Source organism: Solenopsis invicta, chromosome 16, assembly GCF_016802725.1.
Source record: "Solenopsis invicta isolate M01_SB chromosome 16, UNIL_Sinv_3.0, whole genome shotgun sequence".
Classification (NCBI taxonomy): domain Eukaryota; kingdom Metazoa; phylum Arthropoda; class Insecta; order Hymenoptera; family Formicidae; genus Solenopsis; species Solenopsis invicta.
Genome location: NC_052679.1, coordinates 1,941,261 through 1,959,370, shown reverse-complemented (window position 1 = coordinate 1,959,370; position 18,110 = coordinate 1,941,261). Strand labels below are relative to the sequence as shown.

General features: G+C 38.4%; 1 protein-coding gene across 7 annotated transcripts in view; it reads left to right on the top strand.

Annotated features, from left to right (window-relative positions):
• The window catches only part of LOC105202340 (zinc finger protein 608), a 244,967-nt gene that overhangs the window by 110,766 nt on the left and 116,091 nt on the right, over positions 1 to 18,110 (top strand). The window contains exon 1 of one of the 7 annotated variants that reach the window (XM_026132018.2): positions 1,676 to 3,391. The exons of 5 other annotated variants lie outside the window; for them this stretch is intronic. The gene's annotated coding sequence lies outside the window, so the exon portion shown is untranslated. Of the gene's footprint in view, positions 1 to 1,675; positions 3,392 to 15,610; positions 16,870 to 18,110 lie in introns of those variants that run through there. One more of the 7 variants, XM_011170827.3, reaches the window with a different exon arrangement.

Genomic DNA, 18,110 nt, shown 5'->3' with positions numbered 1-18,110 from the left:
ACACACACGAGGATGAAAGAAACTCTTCGTTGAGTTTGCTTAAAGGAAAGCAGGTAGATCCGGATAAACTTATAAAAGGCCGCGCGCATCTGACGCAGACGGAAACTATCGATACCGCCTCGTGGCAGAGCGGCGGTGTCGAACCGTTGAGTCGTCGTCATCGTTTCGTTATAGAGCGTGGCGTTGCAGAACCGCCGCGCCGCGCCGGTGTGTTGTCCCAATCGCGGGCAGGTGCTCCCAACGTGTTCTAAATAAACCCCGGGAGATAAAGCCGCGTTAAACGTAAGAGAGATTGCATAAGCCTGTTGGCGGTAAATCGTTCTTCTCTCGCGTTAGCCTCGCGTCGCTTTAACGATCTTGACGGGTGATCATAGTCGAAAACACTTGGAGAGAGCGCCTTTTGTGCCCACATTACGGAGAACGACGTTAAATAAACGACTTTCGGAAAATGTAATTTCGTGCCTGGTCTTATCTAAATGTCCATTTAAACGAGAGAGAGAGAGAGAGAGAGAGAGAGAGAGCGCAAGGAAGAAATCAATGAAACTAGACCCTTAAAACATCAGCTTGGTATTTCCGTGCAATCTTTGGTTATTTTATTATAAAATGACTTGCAATGGTAAAAGCTTTAGCGGTAAAAATAAATAATAAAAGTGCGCGTTAAAAGGGTCAAAGGACCGTAATTGTATTTGTAACTCAATCATATCAATAAAATAAACGTTACGGTTAATATTTTTAACTGCCATTGTAGGTTGATAATAAATACGTTTTTACCCGGTTCAATTATTTTTATCTTTGCCGTTTAAAAATATTCGGGGAAAGGCAATGAAGAGCATTGATTTAAATAATATATTCATTCGCCACGTAATAAATCGAATTTTTTTTTAACGTGAATGGATGGTATCTGTAATTTCGGATACTGCAATATATATCAAGCTCATCGATACCAGAGCGGAATAATTCCAAATATATCTTCGTTAGACACATATCCCACTTTTGCTCCGCCACTGGCGGTTCGAATCGGCTTTATGTTGTACAGTCCGTTCAGAACCTAGTATATCGAATTTTCATCAAACGATTGATAAATCAGATATTCGAGCCGCCCTGTAATGTATGCAAATTTCGTCGATGTCGTAAACTGATAGATTCAGATATTCCTTTGTGCAAGATCCGTTTCGATAATACGTCACGTTACTGGATAATATTGGTTTTAAAGGCTTAGACGATATTCACATCGGGATCGTATATAATTGAGCTTTTTAAGAGATTTCACTGTTAAATTGACTAAATTTTTTCAATCTAATTACATTTCTTCACTTCAAGTATTTACACGAAAAGAACAATTTTATTGCATCGTCTAAAAATTTAGTTACAGATCAGAAAATAATTTTATGTTGGGCCATCGAATTAAATAATTAGGAGGCCAAATATTGATAATATTATTGCAAACAGTTTTGACATTTTAGCAACCAACTTATACGTCGGATGTAATTTTTTTAATAATTCAACATAATTATTTTCAGATTTGTATTTCAGCAAAATTATTCTCTCTCTTTCCGTACTTAAATAAATATATAAAATACCTGAACTTTGATTCAAGCATTTATATATTTAATTTATATAAATACTTGAACTAAAGAAATTTAACCAAGTTGAAAAATGTAGTTAAGTTAATAATTTTAATAAAATTCTCTCTCTCTCTCTCTCTCTCTCTCTGTCGTATTCTCATTAGTCTCTCAATCCGAAGAAACAGTTGTGAAGATATTTTATTAATGTGAGAAAGGGTTGTTTACCTCTTTTTCATATTACATCATTATAGATTTTATCGATTTTACGGTTTAGAATGTAAGGTAATTAATTTTAAAAATATATATACCTTCTTCTCTCCTCAAACTGCGTTACAATGTATCGAAAGCCAATATCGGATTTTAGATGAGAGGAATTTTTAGACGTTTTCTCGCTGGCACGACAAAGACCAACAATTCCTCCTTCATTATGACTATCGCTTTGTTCAAAATAATCAAAATATTATTATGCATTCAGAATATTTTCATTGATAATCAAAATTGCTCCTCGCTTCGCGTTACATTCGCGTCAAGTTCGCGGTGCTCCAAGCATTCTACGTATCCCTAATTACGAGGAAAAGTCAGCTGATTCAACGTTCATAATGCGTTATTACTTTTTATTTATCTTGCAATTTGGTAAATGGATATTTGTTCGACAATGTTGTTCCAAAGTACATATAACAAGATGTACTCGCGGTACTCCAGGTGATTGGTATATCTCTGAATATCTCATTAGAGGGAGAGCGACTCGTCCACCGTGCGTTACGCCACTGCGGGTCGTATTGGCCGCCGACGGTGGAGGGGAGCGGCGATGCCTCAGTAAACGCCAAGCGCTCGAACCGTCGATGCTACGGCGAGGCGGTTTACGAGAGAACTACTCGTAATAGAAGAACCGGTGTTGTTTTCAGCGTCGACGAAACGCTGATCAGCGTGGCCGACGGCTTATCCGTGACTCGAGTCGTCTCGCGATTCCCGGTGCCGCGAAAATCGTTCGAGGAGCCAACGACTCCTACCGGGAAGTCCTATTCCGCGCGAGTGTGCATCAGTGCTCGAGTGTGCGCGTGTGTGCGCGTGTGCGCGCGTGTGTGCGCGTGTACCGCACGCTCGGTATGTGTGTGCGCGCGTGTGCGTCCAAGTCGCCGTCGCGTGAGTGTCGGTGATGCTCCCCGCGGTGTACGTGCACGCGCGTTAGTAAATTCGTGTTGCGCAACGGCGATACTTTCGCGTATGCTTAACGCTCGTTATCACCGCGTGCGCGTGTTTGTGCACGCCTGTGTGTATGTGAGGGTTTTTTTTGCGTGCATCTTTCCAAAATCGACGACAACTGAGATCGACGAGGGAAAAGAGAGAGAGAGAGAAAGAAGAGACACTGCTCTGTCGTCTTCCTCGAGATACGGATGCTGCTGGAGCAGCGGCGCCTCTTCGCCTACGGACACACGGCGGATCCACACACGGAGAGAGTGAGAGCCACGCACACAGCCATCGCACATGAAACTGCACACGCATGCGCGCGATGTGAAAACCGCCGGTCCTCCGCTGCTCCATCGTACTCTCCTCCTCGCTCCTCTTCCCTGCCTTCGTCTTTCTCTGACACACACACACACACACACACACACTTTCTCTCTCTCTCTCTCTTTTCTTCTTGTCACCCTCTCTCTATCAACGCTCTCTCCCTTCCTCTTGAGCCTTCCCATCCCTCTCGTCGTCTCCCGTTGGATTACCTCACGGACAAAGGATACGTAAACGGGGATATACGCGCTGGATAAACTTCATCGAGGTTCTCTCTCTCTCTCTCATCCGGCCCTCTCGCCCCGCCGACGACTATATAGGTATTGTTCCTTGCTTTGCTTTGCTCTGTTCTACTCCATTCTGCACCCCGTGCATTGCGCGCCGGGTTGGCGGCGGCGGGTGCTCGATAAGTGCAGCCGACGCAAAGGCTCTTCTATCCCGCAGGGAAATGCGATTCCGTCGACACGACGAAAATCTTTGTTAATCCCGGAGACGCGTCACGAGATATACACAGTTCCGGTCGACCCTATCGTTTCCTTACTCCAATAAAACTTTGCTAACGTGCTAACGTCTCTCGTGTTCATCTACGCCTTCTCGCACGTTTTCAGCTCATAAAATGAGACACCGGGGAAAAAGAAAAACGAGTCTGGGAAGATTGCCTGAAAGGATGACACTCTTGTGTACCTGACAAATATTGTCCTTCCAAATCTGCACTTACGTAGAACATTTCAGATTATTTTTTTCGTATCTAAAAATTGTTTAGTTTGCAGTAAATTTTTTCTTAACGGATGTTTCGTTAAAATGAAGATGTTTAAGGATGTTTCGGCATTGTAATACGAGCTAAAAGTTATCGAAATTTGAAAACTGAAGACTTCTCTAAGCTTATATTCTTTTTTTTCGATTAACGAATTTTCGCCTGGATTTTGGTCCTGAAACTAACTTCAAAGGAAATAATAAGGAAAGAATAATGGCTTTTGCAGTGAAAATTACTATATTTTGTTGCAATTTTAATAAATTAGTTTTGACCAAATTTTAAACGAGTAAATGGATCTAAATAAATTTTTGCACGAATATTTATTAGAGTTTATAAAGTTTTATCGGTACATATAAAAATTGTGATTTATTTGGCAATGCGATACTTTCGATACTTCCCCAAAACAAATTTACACAAATAAGTATAATATTAGTATATAAATACATAATTATATTATTAATATATTAGTACATAAATAAAACAATATTATAAATATAATATTAGTGCTACGAAACATGATTATATATAAGAAACAAAAAATTAAATCACTTTTAAACCAATAAGTGAATTATGCTCAAATTTTACACAAGTTACTCAAACGTAATACTAAAAAATATTCTATAAAATTTTTATATTTTTGAGATATGACTTGTACATTCTTATCAGTATATTATATTTCTTTCTCTTACAATTACTTGTCTATTATTTACAATTATTTATCGAAATGCAAATATATTAGATACAATTTAGCAAAGATGCAAAATTAAACGTGTGTATTTCATCAGCATTCTGAAATTTCAAAATGTAATTCAAATCGTAGTGAATTTTTTCACGATAACCTAGTTAGCATTAGAAGCATTATCATAAATAAACGCGAAATTACATTTACGAAGCGATGTCTCGCATAATGCAGCGTACCGTATCAGCGTTAGTCATAACGGCGGACACTTGCGAGATAATCTCCTTCACACTTTAAGTAATGGTATCAAGTGTCATCCGCGTAATATCAAGCAAGATCTTTTACGTGCCACAGTTTCTTCCACTTAATGAAGCGGCAGTTTGTCCCGCCGGATGTGTACACGGTTCTGCTCTAGGCCGTGTTTAATGGAGATTCCTGGCCGGTATCGATCGCGGACGTGACAGATAGATGCCTAGGACGATAGTAATAGGATCAATCGCGGCCGGCACATCTGCGGCCCCTATATAACTTATAATGCTGCCGCAAGTTATGACGAGCGAGCGAGCGAGCGAGCGAGCGAGCGATGCATTATATGTATTATGTACCGGGCGCGTTGCACGGAGCGGATTACACACACGACGTTATTACGCGACGGGCTTGCATCGGAAAAGCTTCCCCCGGCCGGGCCTTTGTGCTTTAACACTGTACCGAGCTGTTGAAAGAATGCGCGCGGACGGTGTATGTGCCGCGGAATATTTTCCAAATATATATATTTCCAACACATTTATTTTCAATTTCAATCCATTGCGTAAATCTGTTTACTTCGAATGCAAATGCATTGATTCGTTCGTAAGGATGCACGCACGCACGCACGCACGCACGAAAATCGTGTTCCGCAGGAGGAGTGAGAGAAAGAGTAAAATATGTCGATAATTTATGCGTAATATTATTATGTATGTAGAAATTCTCGGTATTATGCATACGCTATCGCATAAAATTAAGATACGTCGTACTTGACGTAAATAATAAAGAAGACACTAATTTTAATTGGAAAATTACTCCTAGCAGCTCAGTTGAATACACGAATCAATGAGGTGGTTGAACTGGTTCTGTCGTCAATATCTTATTACAGCGATGTAATAAATGATTACGTCGCACTTAGAAATGTAATCTCGTTAGAAGCTGACAAAATCTGACTGACATATTTAAATTGGCAGAAACGCATAGTAATTCCACGCTTACAAAAAAAAAAATTCTGCTGTTATTTATCATTTTATGTAAGCCGTTTTATATCGCATAAATAACGACATTCAGCTTGCGCATTTACGTCATACCCGGTAATATATGGTAATATATAAATATAAATTCTACGCGATATTACATAGAAATCGAATATGTAATAAATCTCTCCTTTGTAAACATCCCAAACAAGTATATCTTCATGCAAATCTGCGTTTAATCAGTGATTATTTAAGTTAAATCACATTGAAATACCGAGCACTTTCGTAATAGGCTAATGGCTGTGTAAAACTTTGCAGAGAAAAAAAAAGTCGTGGTGGAACTGATCGTTATTATCGCGGTGTGCCGTCCCGAGTAGTTATGTATATTTCTCCTGTTACGGGCGATGTAACGACACACGGATTGATTTCTCTGAAGCAATCATCGATGATCATATAACATTTGCAAAAATCGCGAACCTTGTCAACGCAGCGGCCGATGCAAAAGCGTGGCATTAAACTGGGGACTGGTTCATTACATAAAACGTTGTAACCTCAGACATTACTACTTTCCAGCTGAGCTGCGAGATATTATTGCCGCGCGTAATCACACACACACGCTTCCATTCGGAACCGAGCGACCGCGATCACTGTAGTTGAGCGTTCCTTTTGCCGATCGATCGATTGAAAGCTTGCCTGTCACGGAACATCCTTACCCAGTAGGTGTGCTTGCCACATCGTGATTTCGTATCGACACAAGTATTAAAAGCGGCATTCAACCTCTGCTAAGCTGCTCGAGGAAATTAATCGATATTTCTAAATGTCATTATCGTTGCCGGCTTTAAAAATATTCTGTTTATATTAAGAATGTTTTGACTGTACCAGCTAAAAAGTTTTAAAAATTTAACTGCAGATTTCTTAAATTTATTCTTTTTTTCCTCCCTAATAATTATTCATCAGTGACAAAAAGTTTTGGTTCGAGTACTCGAATTTTGGCTCTAGAATCAAAGAACAAAACAAGGAATAATTTAGCTTAAAGTACGTTATTCAACGTAAATGACCATTTGCCGTAATTTTAGACAAATACCTTTTAAACTTAAACGAGTACATTCTAAATTCAAACAGCGTAATTTTTTTTACACTTAAGTGTTTAAAATCTGTAGTCACTTTTTACGCAATTCTAAGTGTGTAATATTTGTTTTTTACACGGATAAAATTTAATTTATTGCGTAAAAAGTGACTACATGTTTTTACACACTTGGACTTGCAGTGTAAGTGAATCCAAATTAACATTTTAGAATTTTATTAATATATGTAAGAAAGTTGATTTGTAATGCTACTTCTGTATTAAATTTGCAAGTGTTACATTTGACATAAGAGTAATAAAAAATTAGATAACTATTAAAAATCAATAACATGACCGTGTTCTAATTCTCCGTAAATACTCAAACGTGATAATAGAATAGTTTATGAAATTTTTATATTATTTTGATAATACTCATTCTTAACAACAATAATAGTAGTTAATTAATAATAATAAAAGTATTGAACGCGGGAGAATTTGCAGGATTTTAATAAAAAGTATCTTAAATTAGAGAGATGCTACATGTCTAAAATGAAGGGGACAAAATTGAAATGTTTATTATGTTTATCTTAGTAATTAGCGATATTAATAATTCCATTTGCCCGTAATATAATATGCAATCGATACAGATCTGGTAATGCTTGCAGAGCTCGCGCACGAAATTGCTAAAATTTCAAACAAAACATACCGCCGTGTTGACACTTCAATACACCGCTATTGTTGTAGACGCTTTTAGAGGTGCACAGGTAGGGAACCTCGGTTCGAGTATCACCGGTTCGACCGGTGGTCTACTCGATCTTCCTTCTCGGGCTGTCACGAGGCAATTTACGAGCGGGTCCTAAGGTGGTCCTTTGTCGCAAAAATATCGGGTACACTAGACGGAGATTATCTTTACTATAGTTGCGGCTTCTCGTCGTGGAGGTATACTTACAGCTGTTCGACTTGTCGCAGTTCTTTCTGAAGTGGAGTGGCTGGGGTGAAGAGGGGAGGGGAGGGGGGCGAGGTGCCGAGGGAATGTTTCTCTTGTTCTGACAGGCGTGGAAATGGAATTCACGGGGAAAGTTTGTCTTATTCCGCGCGGACGATAGTTAAGCGACCAAGTTTCGTCCCGCGGCGCTTTCAGCGCTCGGAAACGGAAGCGTGTCTCTAACCGAAGGCGCTCGTAGATAAAAGAGACCGACCGACGGGCTATATCGGAGAAGGCGTTTTGTACAGGGGAAGCGTCTTTCGCGATCGCGCGCACCGGGAGATCTCCCGTAACGTAACGGAGTCGGTTTGCTTTCGAAACCATCGAAACACGAAACTATCGCCGATATGGGAGCCCGCGCGTGGTGTGCCGCGTTGAGGTTTTGCACAACTGTTTTTCGCTCCGCGCAAAACGCTCCTCCAACTTCATTTCAGACGATCTGTATTCCGCAACGGAATACGAGACAGAATTCTATCGGCGATACGCGGCAGAAATATTTTATGGGAAATTACGAAAGGCAAAAGGCGCGCGATCGTACGTCCATTTTCTAATATCAACGTTTCATAAATTGTTATCTGAAAAATAATGATAACGAGGCAACATCCAGTTGCGCGTGGGATTCTCAAACAATTCCAACATTGCCGCACTCTTTGCGGAAACGACGGAGAATATCTAAGCTTGCGCTTTGCTAATAAATGGCCGACATCGCGTACCACCGCATCTCGGTGTCTCTATTTGAATACGCACGCACACACACACGTACCTACCGCAGTGGTAGGCCGAGAAGTCGCGATCAAACGTGCAAAAAGCGGACGGTAAATTATACACGAAAAATATACGGGATAATTAACGTCGGTATTTATACGCTTCGCTTTTTGCATGCGCACGCGCGTGCGTTGCTTGTAACGACGTTTTTACGATAGTTTATCTACATACGAGCGGTAATACGTGAGTAAGCAAGGACTTGGGAATTAGAGAGAGAGAGAGAGAGAGAGACTCGCGATATCCTTCATTATTCATGCAATGTTGATGGTCGTCGGTATTTCGCATAGCGAGAGCCATTTTAGTAGATCGATTTGCGCACGTGTCTTCTCTCCGCGGCACCACACTCAGTCCCCCTTCGACACCCACCTACACGCTATTCCGGGTTCACCGCACTTCCGTTTGTCTATGGGTTCCTCAATCGGAGTCGATTGCTTCTTGAGAAAAATGTATGAAGGCACCTGAATGGCTTTTGAATTGTGAGCGATTGAAGATAAAAGGCTTCTCTCGCGGATGAAGCTTCAACAATACAAAGACGGAACCAAAGCTTGGGGGTTTTTGTTAATTTTTTTATTAATTTTAAATGAAATGTGTATTTCAGAGGCAAGTTCTTTTAATCCGAAGTATATCTTTATAACCATTATTTTATTCGATAATGAAATTATATTTCTCAAAACGGTAATTGATATCGCTCGTATTCTTCAAAATATAAATGTAAAATCAGACCGATGAACGAGCAAGAATAAGATGTTGCATATATGTATTTATTTATAATATGAAATTTAAACGTGACGAAACGTTTTGACCCTATTCTTCATCACCCTGGTATCTCATACATACATTTAAATAAAATTAACATATCTAAAACATTATACAACTGATTAATAAGATTGACTTTTTTTAATGATTTATAAATCATTGACATCAAGAAATTATTTATTACGCCAAGACGCACGCTATTATTTAAAAAAAGTTTTCTTAATGTGCAATACGCAGACATTTATAGTAATAATAAATGACGATGATGATGAAAACCAGAACCAAGTGAAAAAAATGGCATACTTGTGGAAAACTTGAACCGGAGTCGAGTGGATAAAAACAGTAAAGTTGTGATGAAGTCAGTTATTAAGATGTGCAATCAATTCCTCGTTTCCTCCCGAGAAGTTGAGTCTTGATAAAATAAATCAATGATTTTTAAGTGTCCAAGTTTTATTATATTTCTTTTATATATTAAAAATCAGGGGAAAAAGGATATGAGATGCTCGTTATTTAAAATTAATTTGACTGTTGTTTACTTTTTGGTACTTACCAGAATTTTTTTTTTCGTTCAACGGTCAATAAACATTAGCAATCTGCTTACGCTCTTGGTTCTTACATTGTGTTCTTTTATGCTAACGGAGCCAAATCAATCGCTCGCGTCGCCAGCTTATTCCTCTTTATTAAGTTAGTATAGCGCGATAACTACGGCCAAGCAAACAGTCCGTAGTCAAGAGTAGATATTACCTGGTTGGCAGATATTATTATCGATATATGCGATACGTTACGTTGTGAACTATGTGAAACAGCGATAAGCTGGATTGTCGTTGAATGCGAGGTATGTTCGCAATGCTTTCCAGATATTGATTTGTTGTCGTCTCCTTTTTTTACGCTATTTCAGAAAATAATGAATTCTTTACGCAGTTGTACCTTAACGGTAAATACAAGTTTTCCTCCCGGCGCTTTTATATTTATAAATCGACAAAGTTGACAATATATTATATTGCAAAAATGTATCACGAGATATCTTTATACATCGACTAATGATGTTGTATTGAAAAATACGGAGAAAAAGAGAGCATTTCCTCTACATAAATTTTTTTTTTTTATCGATAAAAACTGGAGAATCAAAGTTGAGGGTGTTCTCAATTTTTCTCTTTTCTTTCCCGGAGGGGAAAGTTAATTTGTGAATAAATGTGGGCTATGCGAGGCAATAACCGCTGATACGCTGAAATAAATTTCGATGGAAGTCGATTTAATTGCCGCGCGAGATTTCGTCGTGAAGTCATTGGCGCGTTCCGAATTTATTCGATGAATACCGAGGGTTAAACGTGACGAAGAAGGAAGGGTTCTTTCTCCTCTCCCTCTCTCTCTTTCTTTCTCTCTTTCTCTCTTTCTCTCTCGCCCTCGGCATCGATCCGCCAGGTGTTCTATATAGGTCTAATGCGTAATTGTCGAGGGTCGGCAGTGAATTCGTGTCAATGCAAAATCTCTTTTGTGTTCCTCCGTTACTCTAGCCTGAGGACGATCCACTGAAACGAGATGTACGGTTTGTATTATATAGCAACCTGCGGCCTTTTAGTGTGTTAACGATACTCGACGAGGAGGCAGCGCGCGCATTACTAAGTGCAAAGATAAACATTGCCGGATTATCGGCGTGAGAACGCTCTCTGAGATTTAAGGAGCGTATATGCGAATTGTTGCAATGGCACCGACACTTTTCGCGCGGGATTGCAAGAAATCGAGGCAAACATTGAGAAACAGATATACGTAACAATGTCTAACTACGCCTAGTCTAATTGTAAAGAAATGCATGTGTCTGTGATAATAGTAAATATGCATTCGTAGCATTCCAGTACGTAGAAGAAAAGAACATATTTGTTTTGAGACTATTTTCATACTCGAAATGTTAAATATTGAAAAAAAAAAGATTACACAGCGTACATGCATAATTTACATGCATGAAGTAATTTGGTATAGTTTTATCGAGAAAAATGTATTCTTGTTATTCAATAATAGTTTTTATGAATTGAAAGGAAAAAGTATCGGATAGAAAATAATCTCTTCAAACCAAAAATGAGAATTTTTTAATGTATACTATTATTATTATTTATATTATGTTCTTTAGATGATTATTATAATTAAAATAAAAATTCAATATTTTACTAAAAATTATCAACTTTCTTAAAGAAAATTAAATTATATAGAAGCATGAATATAATTTTTTGCTTATATATGAAACAATGATCGTTGCGGTCGTTGCGGACAATATATAGTATTACTTTTAATTTTATATTAGTGCTCGAAACTTTTTTCTGTGTATGTAGATAATATAAATCTTCACAGATTATTTTATATAATTTGTATAGCTTAATTACAAAAAAAATCTTTCTGGAAAATGGCAAAAAACAGTGCCATATTTTTAATTAAGCTATACAGATTATATAAAATAATCTGCCAAGGTTTATATTAATGTACACACACACACATACACATTGCAATATTATTTTTGACACTACAGACGACATTATTATACGTATGAAAAAAGAAAACAGAGATGTTTGACTATGATAATGTGACTAAATAGTAAAAATCTCGCTAACTCACGTTCGGTGCATGTAAGACGAAACGTAGCGGAATTTCTAGTGGATAGTGATAAATGCCTCGTTAAAAGTGCAACGTAGCGAGAAGTGAAACACTGTTAGAGAAGTGGCCGTTGTCCGCGACGAGCGTACTCATTTTCCGCGAAACGTCGTCGTCGCCGTCGTCGTCGAGAAGCTCGCTTTTGCTGGCAGGGCCCCGGCGAGGCGCGCACGAGCCCACATATTTTTCAAGCCTTCGGATACGTGCGCCAACTACGAACTTTCACGTTTCCCTGAGCGGTGTATTTCCGCGGATATGCATTTCCCTTCTGGTACACGTGTGTGGCGAAGAGGAGGAGAAAGAGCATAAAACTTTTCCGCTCGTTTACGGACGCTCGCGGAGAGGTTTTCGCCTGCAATTCCTTCACCGTTGGCGCCCCGCTCGCGCATATTTTTCCGCACTTTACTCACGGCGCTTAATGGTCAAATACGCCTTTCGCATTTAAACGCGCGTTATAGGCCGCAGAACCGTGCGAAATGGAGACCGTAAAAGCGAGGAGAGCCTTAAAACGGGCCCGCGTAATTTGATATCCTCGGATGTTATTAAAGCGACCAAGAGCTATCCTCTTTTTTTTCCACCAATTTTCCGTCGATTAATATTAATAGAAAGTATAATGATTCTTCAGCTATAACGAAAATTTTTTCATTATTTAACTGTCGCGTTTTAATCGTAACGTTCCTCTCACATTCTATATTTTTATTTTATAATTAAAATTTAAATTCAAAAGTAATAGTTGAAATCTAGTAACATTCTAGAAGAGAAACGAGAGAGAGAAAGAGAGAAAGAAATAAAATGAAAAAGTTCTACATATTCCTACCCAGTATTGGTAAAAGTTGACTTTTGTATACGGCTTTATTCTCGGATTACAAGCTATTAGCGTTCCCGACAGCTCCCCTTTGTTTCGCAGACTCGACCTCTATTTAGGTTCAGGTATCGGATATACCTGGCTCTAAAAAGGATCGAAGGGTACGGGCCTTTACCGCCATTCAGAGTCGCATTTTCAATAATCTATATTGAGCTATTAAGATAAAATTGTTATATCCGGTAAATAATCGATTGTACAATCCAAACGCGAATAGTTCAAATAACTAATTCCAGATTTATTTTCAATTTCACGGTTTGTAATGATGGTGTCTACGTTTATTTTTCAACACGATTGTCGAACGTTTCATACATTATTGTAGCTATAAAGAAATAGATTCGGCACGCCATAAATAATTTACAGAAAGGGTTTGATGTGAAACCTTTTAAGGAGCAAGAGGAGGCAGTGGGAAGAGGCAAAACGTCGTTATTTGTTCTTCACAATGGACAGTAACTGTCGATACATCTTGCATGTGATAAAATAAGAAAAGAAAAGCCTTTTTTTTTTTTTTTAAGAACGTGTATTGTGTATATATCTATAAGTAATGTCAAATCTATTCACATTCCATACATCTTGTATATGTAATTTTTTGTAATTTTTATACATTTGTCAATAATTTGTTCTGGTTTTTATATTTGTCGAGAATTTTATCGCTGACTTTATTTTCTCTCTGTGAACAGATAAATGGGTCACAAGCATTTGATTTTAAGCAAGCCATTTGTCCGGCAATACGACTATCGATTTTTATCCCTGATTCTTATCTCTCACTTATATACATTCAACACTTCATATTAATCGGTTATACAGAAAGTCGCGATTAGAGATAATTTACCGTTAATGGTTCGGAGAATTATTCTGCAGAAGGCTACTGCAGTTTCGAGCCTGCGACTTCGTAAAAGTCGAAACTAGGTAGGCGCATTTAGCGATAAATGAGCGGCGCGAATGCGAGCTATTATCTTCCGGGGCTGCGTGCAATTTGAATTTCAAAAATGTTTGACGAACCTAGTCTATAAGGGGGACGCATCTTTTGGTTCGCGAGTGTGCGCAACCGCCACCATCACGCGACTTTGCGTCTCAAAAGGTCGCGTAATTAGTCGCATCGATGAATAGGCGCTGGTAGAACGATTCCCTTTGAATCTTTGCGTCACGCGCGTTTTCCTTTCTGTTCCTCCCCGAGGCTATTTTTGGCCGGACTCGTGCGAAATTCATCGCCCGAATTCCTGGCACGGAGTCATCGCAAGTTTCACAGCTTTCGGCGAAGACTAATGGATAGACTACGGCGCCGTAAACGCGCGGTTTATCGTCCGGTTATACGCTGTATAACATATGGAATGGACACGCGTGTAACGAGCGTGTGTAACGATCGTCCGCGTCCGGTAACGTCTCGAAAACATAAACGATCTCTTCACGTTCAGATTTAGAAAAAAAAAATCATAAAAATTCGTTTTTATTATCGTATTTATATAACATTGGACTCAATTATCTAAATAATATATTAAAACATCACACACAATAACGCTTATGATACAAATGCGAAAAATGGCATCCTGTCCTTACAAATCTGTATCTCGAGTCTGATCATTTTTTTTTTCGTTTTAAAATGGTTTTAAAAAATCTAAAAATTTCTGTATATAAGTACTTTTAAATGTCTAAAGTCTAAAACAAACGTTTATCATTTTGGAAAAAATAAAATGTATAATTTAATTACCTCAAAATGTTAATCATACAGATTGACAAAAGAAAAGAATTATTTGATTTATAAAATTGCAACTTTATAATAAATATATATAAAAAAATAATTCTAGTTTTCTAGGTTAATATAAAATTTGGAAAAATATGCAAGAGCTTCAAATTCTTTAAAAAGTATAATTGTTTAGGCAGGGTCACTGCACCAGTCAATGAACAAATAAAAAATTGAACTATTCAATGAACATATAAATGAAATTTTAATGTAATTACATTTTTAAATAAAAAATGATGTTTTAATAAAATGTTTATGAAAATTAGATCATAAAAAATACAATTAAATCGCAATTTATTATTTCAAAGTTTTATTATTTTAATACTTTTCTAAACAGAGTCATTTACTGGTGATTGTTCAGCGACTGGTACAATGACCCTATTAGATAAGAATGGTTTTTAATAAAAATCAAATAGGAAAAATTGACTGCGAAAAACTAAGTATTTTTTATTTTTATATTGCAAAACCAATATCTTTACTAAAAGGTTCAACGTTCTTTTACTCGCACATCTTGCTATTTGATTCAATTCTGTTCAAATTATTTTTCCAGATTTTTTTTCTTTAATAAATGATTTTCTTTTGAGAAGAATAATTTTTAAGTAGAAACAAACATTAATTTAGAATGAAAATAGAATACATGCAATAATTTTTACAAAAATTTCACTTGTCACAAAAGGTAATATTATCTGCAATCCTGGGTCTCCGACACAAAAATGACCTCGGTGTTATTTCTAGAGAAATAGTTTTAGTCGGCCGCACAAAAGCTTTCCTTTATTATAAAGATTTTTTCAGAAAATAAGAAGACTCTGAGATTTTGAGAAATTTCCATGAATAGAAATTAGTCACGCACGAGTTATCCAGATTTGTAAGGAAGGAATTGAATAAATATAAAAAAAAGAAATTTTTGGTTTTTAATGTTTTTTATATTTTTATTGCAACAATAAGAGAGAATGAAAATTAATTGTGCTGTAGATCGTAATTTATTTAATTTATTGATATGTAGTTTATTTTGATTAAAGTTTTTTTTAGGGTAGATTTTTTAGTTTTTAGAACCTATTTATTTATCTATTTGTATAAATATACATAGGTCCGCTATTGGAAATTAATTGGAGTATACATCTTAAAAAAATTCTTATATCAAATGCCATATCCGAATATCCGAATAAAATTGACGATTGTAAATCATGCGACAATCATATGATTCATAATATATATATGTACATGTATATGATATTCTATATGGGAGTTATAATCTTCCATATTGAATTGTATACTGAATTCAATACTACATGAACCGCAATTGTAACGATATTCCCCTTGAGGAAAGAATCATTTTGACAAATGCGGCTATCACGCCAACCGCGCGTTGTATGTGGTGGTATACGTAGCAGCGTCGTGATAGCGTGTAGTAGTGTGGCGGCAATGACGGGTGGTGGTGGTGGTGATGGTGGTAGTGGTGGTAACGGCGATGGCAGCATCGGGCGCGATGGAAGGGGCAGGCATTGGCTCAGTGAACGCCAAACGCTCAAGCCGTTACGACGCGGCGCGCGAGACACAGTCCGAGTGACGCGACGCCGAAAACATTCTCGCGATGCGAAACGATAAGCGATAGCGATAGCGAGAGGAGACCCAGCCCTACGCTTTCGTTCGCGGTGACGGTTACGTCGGAGTGCGTGAATTGCGCGTGTGTCTACCGCGTGTTTCTACCAGCGTTCGCTAGTCCTTCGGGTATCCTCGGCCGACGCAGCCGAGCAGCAAGAGTAGTGTGCTTCACGTGTGTATACGTATACGTGTGTACGTGCGTGACCGCACGTAGCCCGACGGTGTATAATTGGTGAGAGAGAGAGAGAGAGAGAGAGAGAGAGAGAGAGAGATCGTGTTTATGTGTGTGTGTATACGTGCCGGAGGAGTGTCGTCGTATCCGTCCGTTTTCTTTTTTTTTTCTTTTCCTTACGCGCGAATGAAGTGAGCGAATGTGCCTGTACCTTCCCTCGCCGGCCAATGTGGATACGTAAATAATAAAGTGCGCTCGGCTTTTGCCGCCTTCGTACGACTCCCCTTCTCTTTCACTACGTGCCTCTTCGTCGCTCTTCTACCTCGCCCCTCTCCGCCCCCCACCGGTACGCCGGCACACAGGAGGGCACACACGTTGGATTACCACACCGCCGTGGGACAAAGGATACACGCACACAGACGCGTACACGGCGCACGCACACACAGACGCGCCACGCCGGCGCGTACGTGCATGCATACGTGCTGTGCTAGCGGCATCGGGGACTCAACGCGGTGGCGACGCGGTGCCCCCGCAGGATTATTTATCGACCTGCACCAAGGTATTGCGAGTTTGACTTTTGTGTGCCGCGACACCCGTTAGTGTCGTTAGTAAACTGAAGAGCCTTTAACAACTGGCAATAAACGACGCCGGCCGAGCCCACCCGTAAAAACCGTCCGTCCGCGTCGTCCGCGTCGTCCGCGTCCCTGCCCTCCGCTGCCAGCGTGCGCTCTCTCTTTCCGTGTTTCCGGTACAATACTCCGTCCCCTTAGGCGCTTAGGCAGACTCTCACCGAGAACTAAAGAGGATATCGGAATTTGTAATCTATCTCTTTCTCGACGAGATTTTTATTCGAGAGTCCGAATTTAGATTAAAACTTCCTGGAAGGAAGCATGTTTCATACGTATTTTATCACACTCGCGATCAATTTGATTCGAAATTCGATCGTTGAGATTTGTAATGTCGAAAATTTATTGAGTCACGTTTAATCTTTGATGGAATTTTCAAAGAGTAAAGATCAATTTCGGTTTATCGCGCAGTATATTTTTACTCTTTGGATATTTTTTTTTTACACGGTATTTCCTCAAAAGTATGCAATCTTCAATTTGTATGAATATCTAGATCGATCTCTTGAATATGTTTGATACAACTGTCTCGTCAGTGAAATATTTTTTTATAGCTTCGAATTGTATGTGCGGTCTGGATTTCACGTCACGCTAACAGATCCAACGTGAAATACCGCGATATCGCTTCAACTAATTTTAGATAATACGTAGAAACTCAAATGTATTCGTTTGAATGAATTTTAATGATATTAACGGCTATTTTCTCGGTGAGGTAATTAATTATGTAAATTTGATTGGATAAAATCCAGGGAATGCAATGACGGGAATAATTCAAAGCTCATATTATGTTACAACGTAATATTTTTGATGCTACATACCGCATATTGATGTAGAAAATAATGCATCGTAAATAGACGCGCACAATAAATCATATATCGTACTTTTGCGTCAATGATAGGTTCATAAAATATATTTCACTGATTTTATTGGGAAGGGACTAAAAATATGGAAGCACCGAGAACCCGGCGGATTCTTTTACGTGATCATAAATATTCGATAAATTCGATACTTTTCTGTAATCTAATTGCTTTTATGCACAGAGAGAAGGAACGTACTTGTTTGGAGGATATCTTATTTTAGAAATATTAAATATTGAAAAGAGATTACATAACATTACACATATATAATTTACTTACATAAAGAAATTTTGTGTACTTTTATCAAGAAAAATATATTT